General features: G+C 36.8%; 1 non-coding gene across 1 annotated transcript; it reads right to left on the reverse strand.

The window, feature by feature from the left end:
- Positions 1-658: 658 nt before the first annotated feature.
- Trnaq-cug (transfer RNA glutamine (anticodon CUG)) lies at positions 659-730 on the reverse strand. The gene has a single exon. It is a non-coding gene; the product is annotated as a tRNA-Gln (tRNA).
- Positions 731-8,869: the final 8,139 nt, after the last annotated feature.

Raw genomic sequence — 8,869 nt, forward strand, 5'->3', positions numbered from 1 at the left:
AGTAATAAGTATAATGTTCAAATGATAAATAACAAACTTGAATAAAAATCCAACCTGTATATGTCCTGCTGCTGGACACAGACCTACCAGGCTGGCCCTCATAGGCGCTTAGCACTGCATCCGATTCGCACGTCGCACCGATGTTTGAGCGAGACAACGCTGTGCTCATATTATAGCAACATCCCGCTCGCACGTGCAGCATACGCGAGAGGGCTGTGGTCAATAGGCTGACTAAATACGAGAACAAACTAGTACTTTTTGTTGGTGGTAACAGTTTCCGTTTCCACTTTAACCTTGCTTCTTTTTCTGGTAGCAATTTATTACCTACTTACCTCTATCCATTTACCAAATATCGAATCAGACGAAAAAAAAAAAATTGTGCGTGGAGTCCCTCCGCGCGGAAGAAGTGAAACTTCGTAATGTGGAGATGAAAATAATGCTCTAAAATACATATGGTTTATTAATATAAACCATCCTCCATCCAACCTCTTAATAGAGGTAAGTGATACGAAGTTCGACGGGTCATCTAGTAATGAATATTATAAATTAAAATAGAACAAAAACTCGAACAATAGATTTAATAATACATATATTTAAATATATATATTCTAAAATTCCTAAGTAATAGAACATATGAAAAGTAAGAATACAAAAAGTCAGGTTCCACCGAGATTTGAACTCGGATCGCTGGATTCAGAGTCCAGAGTGCTAACCATTACACCATGGAACCGGCTGAGCTAATCGACGAATTTACTCATCACAAACTCTTACTACTTTATGTTACCGATTATAGCGTTAAACGTTTAACGCAACCGTGTTGGAAGTCGCATAAGAAGTTTCACTTCAAAACAATTAAATAAAAATCGGCCCAAACGTACTTACTACGATTATTGCCGATATGTACAATCTTCAAAATATTAGTTAGCACCCTTGCATACACTGATTTATTATAACTCAAGATAAGTTATAGGCGTTCCAAAATTGAAGCCCTTACCTTGTGACAAATATTACAAGTTGCCTTGTGCACGTCCTAACTAGCTAGCTCACCGAAAGAGAAAGAGACAAATGACAAGATGAATGGAATGCGAAAATTAATCAAAAGATAGTAAAAATACAGATTTCTTCGTAGGTATACAAATAAATGTAGGATGCGTGGATTGGAACGTAAGAATTGAACTAGCAAGTGAGAGAACCTACTGTTGAATGAACTGTGTAAATGAGAGAAAATGATGCCAAGTGTCAGTGCGGGTGAAAGAGATATAAAAAATGCTGTTGGCAGATTTTAAAATGTGTAACGGGAGATGGGGAGAGACGGATATCGGAAGCGTATACGATACGATTTTTCAAAAATATACGTTTTTAAAGTGAATTTAAAGTTGTGTAGTTTAGCCCGATTCACATAAATATGGAAGTTTTTTTTGCTCCTTATGTATGAGTATAACCTATTTTTAGTTATATAATATCATTGCCATGCATAGAAAAATATACGCAGGGGTGGGGTGCTAAGCTAATAGCATTGCTGATTGTACTTACATCCTTATAAATATTTTCATCCTTATATTATTATTTAAGTGATACCTCAAATATTTCAAAACGCATTTGAGCGGAACTTATAAAAATAAACAATAGAGATAAATTATAATTAAGCAATTATAAAGAGCGCACATTTCTAATTAGTTACCTCTTTTAATTAAACGATCCAATGCCACATTATATCACGGACAATACAATGAAGACCTCAGTAACTACATCCAAACCGCTTTGAATGCCCCTGATATTATATAACGTGAGGGACGAGGAAGTTCTTCTATCTCTGGCTTGCTTAGAAAAGGGATTCACACTTTGTAAACCTGTACACACAAATATACACAACACTTCCACGACAAAACTGAAAAGTCGTATGTACTATCTCACAAGCCCGTGAATTTGACTTTTTGATCTAGAGAGTGCCAAGCTCTGAATCAAACGGGTACAATTTTGCTTAATTACTTATTTCATTTGTTTTGTTTGAACGTGTGAGTGCAAATATTAGGAGTAATTTAGAAGTTTGATTGTTGGGAGAATTTATATTCCGGGAAAGTGCTTAATACAAGTACCTAACCCTAAACTCTCTATGTAACTTCCGAACTCAATAATGACAAAGAGTACATTAAGGTCTACATATAGATACCTATGTATATATACTGAATACGAATCGAAAAGATGGCACAAAACTGTATGGCTCTAATTTATCGCCTGTTGGTAGGATTTAGTAAGTTCTCTAGAAACATATGTTCTAGCCACACATCCTGTATAGAACCATATTTGCCATGGCAACGCTTTTAGTGATCTTGGAACTCGAAAGGTCGATAATATATTCTGGAGCCAACGATGGAGTGGTGAGAGTGGTAAACCACTCACCCATAATGATTATGACATTACAAATGACTTTCTGTTATGTCCTCAGCAACAGCATTGACCCATAATGTTTATGACATTACAAATGACTTTCTGTTCTGTCCCCAGCAACAGCATTGACCCATAATGATTATGACATTACAAATGACTTTCTGTTATGTCCCCAGCAACAGCATTGACCCATAATGATCATTATAAATGACTTTCTGTTCATTACTCTGACATTTCATCCTGTCATTTCAGTCTCCGGAATTTATAATCCAATCCCACTTTTGGACATAAATCTAACTATGAAGTCGAAGCCTTTAATTAACAAATTTCAGGCCCTGGTAATTGCTACTTTAGGGCAAGTAAAGTACTTATGCCAAATGAGTTACCCAGTTCGGGATAGACTATATTAATTGCTCGGAATTCACTCGATTTGTGTAAAATATTCATTGGGCTGTTTTACATTTGTAATTTTTACGTTTAAGAGACCAGAGGACGGATATAATCCCCGTGTCAGCTCAAAGCGGATTGGGAACTTCACCTTTTGGATTTGGATTTTTCTCATTAGCAAAACTTTACTAGTAAATACCAATGATATATCATAAAATATCGTATTCGTCGGTCCCGACTAAAAGAGTTGGATCGGTAAAACTGATACTTTTCAGGAGAAGTCCTCAAAGTATTCCAAACAGAAAAAATGTACGTAAACTATTATTCAGGTATCCGTGCCTCCCGCTTGAACCACCTATGAGATAACACCCTTGTAACTCAGCCCTAATCGAGTGAATTTCTCAACTAGCAGCGCCATCTATCGCGCCACTCGAGTAACAATGTATGCCCGGTTGCCAGCGCTCGGCTGCTTTCTCCTCAGTACGCTTTTGTAACTCAGCCGAGCAATACGTGTACAAAACAAGTTTAAAAAGATCGAGAAATTAAAAATCGTGATGATTATTTTCGCTAACATTCCGCTCGGTGCCCAGGGCCCAGTGACGAGACGCAGTGACCTCCTATAGGCACCGTCATAAAACGTACACCAGTGCAAATGCCATGGCGTCGTCCCGTAAGATGACGTGCCGTCGTCTCATGATGACACGACAACCGTCGTCCCGTGAGACGACAAGCGTCGTCCCGTGAGACGACGACGAAGTCATTTGTAATATCGATGTTAAACTTGGCATGATATTATTTATATATTATAGCGGTTTGATTAATGTGTACTTTATAGCAATTTTCTACAAAAATCTCAAAAAATGAAGATATTACATTGTTTACCGGAATAGTTAATTCACATTTTGGTCAAAAGTGCCACATACTATATTTTTACGTACAAATTGGCTTAAATCCATCAACAATACCCGGGTACGTCCTTAAACTACGTCCAAAAGAGAGGTATGGGCATTGTGAATGTCATCTCGCTTTGTGTTGTAGGGTGTGCCCTACATACCACTACCACTGGCTGTGGCCAGTGGTTGTCATTCCAGATCTAGAGCAGAGCCCAACTGGGGAAGTACCTCCACCTTACAGAAAATAGCAGCCAAATAACACTAGACCCTACTCAAAGTGTTGTGTTCCTGCCGGTGAGTAAGGTTGCCAGAGCTCAACGAGGGCGGGGGCGGGTTTAGGGTCGGCAACGCGCATATAACTCCTCTGGAGTTGCAGGCGTACATAGGCTACGGAGACTGCTTACCATCAAGCGGGCCGTATGCTTGTTTGCCACCGACGTAGTATAAAAAAACAATGTTGTAACGGACACAACTGACATTCTAGCCTATTTAAAATGAAATAAAGAGAAAATATACTTAGTACCTATTATCTTGGTTTTCTTGAAAAAAAAACTTAAAATGCGGTTAAAGTAAAGAGCTTTATATAAACTTAAACGACGAAAACCAGAAAACACAAATTTGCAGATCCGATCTTTGTAATTGGGACTGTCGAATATTTCCACGAAATTTTAACAATGCTTGGAAACCCCAAACATTTTCTAATCGACTCTGCTAACAAACGAAAAAACGCCAAACAAGATATTTTCATCAAAACCGCGCTGTCGTCTCCATTTTCCTTCGGAAATCAAAAAGTATTTTGCTACAAAATCCAGGGAAAGCCTCGCTTGTAAAATAAAGTTAACACGTCATTCCTTTACACAAATTGCTTCAATTTTCATAATTTGTTGCGAAGTTTGCGATGCGCAAGTCAGTTTGTACAGTTAAGGAAGACAAGTAAGACTAAAGAATTTAAGAAAGCTGTCAATAAAAAGGTCTGTGTCTCATTTAGTTCCGCCACACATATATAGACTGACCAGTAATATGTGATCACGCCCCATATTGCGGAATTTTATTGTAACTAAATTTTTCATGCTTAACTGAACTGTCATTATCCCTATTGGGAGCGTGCACGATGGCAGCGCTGCTTAGCGTTCGCAACTACTGGGGAGCTGTCAAATAATGAGCTCAACAAAATAAAGATTATTCTTTAAAATTTTTTACTAAAATACAGTTACCAACAATGTGCGGAATCTTTTCGTTTTTAATGTTAAACACACTTGACTTTTGCTTTACTGAAAATAGTCAGAATTATCTGTGTATTTTATATTATTCGGTTAATTTTCTTTGTCGTTGTTTCGTTACGAATTCAATGAAAAAATCTACGTTTCATTATGTTTTGATGGCCCACTTCGTGATCCTCTTCCTGGGGATACATATGATGCTTTCGAGTGTAAAAGTTTTGCCCTTCTTCAAAGGTTTTAATCAACTCATTTTATGTTAAAACATATGTTCTTTCGCTTATCACGTTTGTTGTGACAGACGACGACAGTCCTATAATAAAATAAAATAAAATTACCTAATATTGGTACACTGTATTAGCCATACTATTTTATTAACATCCAAGCAAAACTCTGCGTTTCAGCCCGCGTAGCCAACATATATGCTAGTCGTTAACGCTCCGTACCATAGCGTAGTCATCTCTCTATTAATATAACTTTTCCATATTAGTGTGACAGAAACAGTTGTGTTTCGTTCGCCTCAGAGCGTTAACGAATGCCATGTTGGCTACGCGGCCAGTTCTATTACATACACCTCGTATAATTTTGCTCATTATACGGAATATAGTATCTTATATCTAATTTAATACTTCATTCCTGGGCACGGAATCGTTTGGTTTTATATAACACTTTCCTGTCTCAGTGTACGTACACAGCGGCTGAGACAAATATTATTTTATGTAAATAAGTTATTTTATGAGATAGCTTGCTGCGTTGGGAAAGTGTCCTGGGAAATTTGAGTTGTCTGGTTACATTAGGAGACATATTACATATAGTAATATTATATATTACCTATTGTGCCTACATTTGTGCGATTGCATATTTAATGAAAATGTATAAATTAAAACAAAAAATATTACTTTGCTTATCCGCGAAAAGATAACGTGCTAGTCAATCAGTGCTAACCCGTTATACTTACTTGCGTATTTTTACATGCAATTAATGTTCCCACCCTGAAACCGCAAAAATAAATACGCAAATAAATATGACAACCCATCACCAAAGTACAAAACTCGACACGTGTTTCAGCTCTCCACGTGGCATCCTCAGGAGATGTTGACGGTCCTAGCTATGTACTATTAAAAGAGTTGTAAATTTAAAGAAAAAATCGTGCATGAAATTCAAATACAAAATTTAGAGAATTTATTGATTTAAGGCCGAATGAATAGCAAATGTGCTCGTGGTGGGGCACGTATGAGATGGTTGAACGCTGTGAAGAGGTCGTCTGGAGACAGTCTGCATCGTGCAGTCCACATGGCTTTTGACCGCACTAAATGGAGACAAATCACATGTGGTCGCGATCCTCAGCAATGAGGGAACGAGAAAAAAGAAGCTGCTGATGACGCTGTACAGCTTCGTCCATTATGCAGTTGTCACAAAAAACACATGGCATCGTATAGCACCATTCACTTCAGCTGTTAGGGGCACGGTTTTTAGGGTTCGGTATCTCTAAAGGAAAAAACGGAACCCTTAACGGATCCCTTTGTTGTCCATCCGTCCGTCCGTCCGTCTGTCTGTCAAGGCTCTTTATCTCGGGAATGCGTGGAGGTATTGAGTGGAAATTAAAACCATATACTCAGATTTAGAGTTCCTTGACGCTGTGAAAAAATCAAACATGTAATTAATTTAACGTAAAAAATAGGGCCGTACCACAAAAAAACATATATTTCGATACTCTCAAGGGAATCCAAATTTATGTGATACTTCCCGTTGACCTAGAACTATGAAATTTGGCAAGTAATGTCGTATAACACTGCAAATACAGGGGAAAATCTCAAAACTATATATTTATAAAAAAAGATGGTTCAGGACGTGGGGTAAATATAAGACGGGTAAAAATAAGACTAAGTTTTGAACACTCAAAAAGTTATTCTATTCCATTCCTATTCCATATACGAGTACAAAGAAGCCTTGAATAGGAATGAAATAAAATAAGTTGTGAAGTGTTAAAACTTAATCTTATTTTTACCCGTGCCTTATATTCACCCCACGTGACCTAAGTTAAATTAGTACGGAACCCTTGGTGAGAGAGTCCGATTCACACTTTTCCGGATTTTTCTCTCTTAACTCATTTACAGCGAAGAACTTTTTGTTGCCATGGAAAAGGGATAGGTACCTAAAAGTGGCTATCCCAATACAACCTTCCCTTTCTGAGACAAAGTATTGGGTAAACTAAGGAAATTAGGTTAACCTTTCTAAGCAGGCAATTCGGTGTGAAAATGGAAATCGGTCACAAACACGAAGTGCCAGGTTTAAGGCAAAAGAGAATGGAAATAATATCGTACATCCACCCTGATCTAAAAACTTTAAGCAATAATAATAATAAAAGTATAGTTCGTGTTTTTTAGCATTATAAAAAAAGATAAACAATCTTGACGTATTTTTTTTATTGGAAATCATCAAAAAAACGCTTTAAAAAAATAGTTGATATTACTTATGAATGCAAAATAATGTAAATAATCGTTACTGATATATGATTATTACATATTTTCGGAGATTTATTTTTCAAAAGAGTTTTTAAAACTAAAAAGACACGTTAAGATCGCTTAGCTTCTTTCTAATGCTAAAGAAAACGAACTATAGTTGTTGAAGAACTCACGTTTGCGTTCAAATTTTATATTTAATGGAATTTTGACCAACTGAGCGCGAAGCGAGATATGGTGCTTGTGGTCTTGACAACGGACTATAATAATTATAGAATGACCCAACGGGAATTCAAACTGCGCACATGTTAACAACGTCCAACATTTTAATGGCGCGGAAGAGGTTTTTATTTTATTTTAGCCAATTTTTTTCTTTAATAGCAGCAAATGGTGTATTGGATAATATTCAAAGCTACGGGCGGAGTATATTTATGGAGAAAAGAAAAATCTCAGTGATGTGTGTTAGAACTGTCAGATAAATATCCGTTTTTCGAAGATTTTGTACAATACAATACAATAAAATACAAATTCTCTTTATTCCACAACCTCAGAATAAATATGTACATGGAAACACATAATACATGAAGATGGAGGTAAACAACAGGCAGGCTTATCGCTTCAGAGCGATCTCTTCCAGGCAACCTTTAAGTAGTGGAAAGATTGTATTGAGAGCTTTGTCTCTATATATTCCGTCGCTGGGCCTTCGCCACCTGAGTAGCCCCAAACAATTCACGGTCCAATATTAGTTTTGAAAAGAAAAAACGCCAACGCTTCTTATTTGGACCTTTTTCAGCAGGTTCTGAAAACACTGTAGACAACATGAAAAGGATATAGTCGTAGTTTATGGTCCACTCTAAATATCATTAAACTTACCTGGATCCAGTAAGGGCTTCCATTTTCCAATAACGATGAATATGGTATAAAGTCACAGACTAAAAATAATACATTGTACAGAAGCTCCACTGTCAAAGCTATTGGGTTTGGAGTGGAATTCTACCAGGACTGAATAGAGTAAAATATTATTTTCTCCATGCTTGGTAATGTTCACCTAATAGTACTAAAAACAGTACGGGAAGTTCTTCATTATGGTCAAACTCAAATTAAAAAATTCAATCTATTATTATCGTGTTTTAGCGGAACGGAATATATCCACTAAGAAAAACGCAAACAGCCAATTAGTATAACCGCGGGCTGCGTCTACACGACCCGGTCAGCGTCATTTCAAACTATAGCATACGAACAACATTACATGTCTCGTTCTTATAAGACCGTCGTGTATGATCGTGCGACTACTGCTTAATAAAATCAAAGACTATATAACTTTCATATATTTTTTAAATCTCATGCGTGCACATACGGCTTTTATTGCACAATTATATTGAATGGAACTGAATGGCAGAATAAGTTGATTATATTGTGCCTTTAACTTTTTTTAAATAATTAAAGAGTAAAATTGTTTAGACGTTTTTGATGTGTTTGTGTGAGTGCTGGTTGATGCTTAAATTATGATTATTTTACCTTA

Source organism: Cydia pomonella, chromosome 20 (genome assembly GCF_033807575.1).
Source record: "Cydia pomonella isolate Wapato2018A chromosome 20, ilCydPomo1, whole genome shotgun sequence".
Classification (NCBI taxonomy): domain Eukaryota; kingdom Metazoa; phylum Arthropoda; class Insecta; order Lepidoptera; family Tortricidae; genus Cydia; species Cydia pomonella.